This window comes from Galeopterus variegatus, unplaced genomic scaffold, assembly GCF_000696425.1.
Source record: "Galeopterus variegatus unplaced genomic scaffold, G_variegatus-3.0.2 Scaffold492, whole genome shotgun sequence".
In the NCBI taxonomy this organism is placed as follows: Eukaryota; Metazoa; Chordata; class Mammalia; order Dermoptera; family Cynocephalidae; genus Galeopterus; species Galeopterus variegatus.
In genome coordinates, this window is record NW_007726603.1 from 106,181 (window position 1) to 108,018 (window position 1,838).

Here is a 1,838-nt window from a genome sequence, read left to right on the forward strand (position 1 = left end):
GGGGGGGGGGGGGGATCTGCACTCCCATTCTTCTCTATTTGTGACTCCCTCATCCACTCACCCCCAGTTTATCCCTCCCATCCCTTGACTATAATTTCTATGCTGGGGATTCCTAGTTTTGACCTCTCATGCCAGAGTTAGTCCCAGATTTCTAACTGTACTCCATTTAACTCCACTCTTGCCTCAAATTCAGTGTCCAAAAAATACCATACACCCCCTCTTCTCTCACCAAACTGCCTTTTCATTACCTTACCATTTCAACCAGTCAGAGCTCATTTTCTCTTGCTCCTAGATTAGATACTCTGAAATCACCTTTCCCTTTATTCTATCACCAAATTCTTTTCTTGCTTCCTTTGCAAAGCATCTTGGACCCTTGTCTTCTGTGATATTCCCATTTCCCACACCCTGATTCATACCATAATCACTTCAGGTTTCATGTCTTCTCCAGATTGACCTCCCTGTCCTTCATGATCAGTTCCAATCACTGTCAGATCAACATTCCAGAACACAATGGCTTTCTAAGTGTCCTACTCCACCACATGGCTTTAAATGCCTTCCAGAAGTAGTATTGCTGGTATCTTATTTCCCATTTCACCTCTGCACATACCCTTGTCCAATGATCATCAGCACCAAGCACGGTGCAGAATGTTCTCATTACATTTTTTGTCTAGGCTATCAGAGAACTCTGTTTTTAAGTAATGGGCAGAATATAGAGTCAAGCCTTACATCATCAGCCACAATGGGAGTTGAGCAAAGGTTCTACAGAAAAGGAAAACTATTTTTAAAAATGAACTAAGAGTAAAGAGTCCAAACCCTTTGACCTGTTACCTCAGAATAATCTTTAGCAATTTAAAATGCAGATTCCTGGGTCGACTGTTCACCAATAGGACTTATTTTTCCTATCTAGATCTAATTTTGTGTCCATTAAACAGCATCTCACTACCCTGCTACCCACCCTTCCTGCCTCTAGTAACCACAGTTCTCTCTCATTATTTATTAGATTTTTTGTTTTGTTTTGTTCTCATTTTTAGCTCCTACATATGAGTGAGAACATGTGGTATTTCTCTTTCTGTGCCTGGCTTATTTCACTTAACATAATTCTCTCCAAATTCATCCACGTTGCTGCCCAGGAATCTACAATTAGCAATGATTTACTGCATGTTATCAAATGACTAGAAGAGAGGAGATCAAATGTGCACATCACAAAGAAATGATTAAGTTTTGCAATGATGAATATGCTAATGATCCTGAATAGAGCATCACACATTGTATACATGTATTGAAATATAACTCTGTAACACATAAATATGTACAATCAATATGGTTAAATAAATAAATAAATAAATAAAATGCAGATTCCTCAAACCTTCTCCCAGAGAATCTGACTTAGTAGGTTTTGCCAGGACCTAGGAATCAGCAGTCTGACAGCAATTCTCTAGGGTATTCTGCTGCAAATAAGGTTTTTTAAAAAACTCAGATCTAATGCATTTACTCCTTCAAAGGTTGTGCAAAGAAATGCTTCGATGTAAAAAATGCTCCTGTCCTTCAAGAGATAGTACATAAGCTTTTTTCTCTTAGTTGCAGGCCCCTGTGGTTTATGAAAGAAAATAATATTTTAAAAATTAAGTTATTGGCTGATTTTTGGATCAGACAGTCCTGGAATGTTTTCCCCCATAGCCAGAAACAGAAACTGAAGAAACTTATGACATTTTTTCTTACATAACTAAAGAAAACTGTGTATAAAATTAGTTTTTTTAAATAATGAAAGGAACCCTTTGAATGAGCAATCTTTTATTTGGTTTTTTTTTTTTTTTTTTTTTTTTTTTTTTTTTTTTTTT

At 36.8% G+C, this 1,838-nt stretch overlaps 1 protein-coding gene across 2 annotated transcripts in view; it reads right to left on the reverse strand.

Annotated features, from left to right (window-relative positions):
- IL13RA1 (interleukin 13 receptor, alpha 1) overlaps positions 1 to 1,838 on the reverse strand; it is a 61,958-nt gene that overhangs the window by 34,392 nt on the left and 25,728 nt on the right. The gene's annotated exons all lie outside the window — the stretch shown is intronic.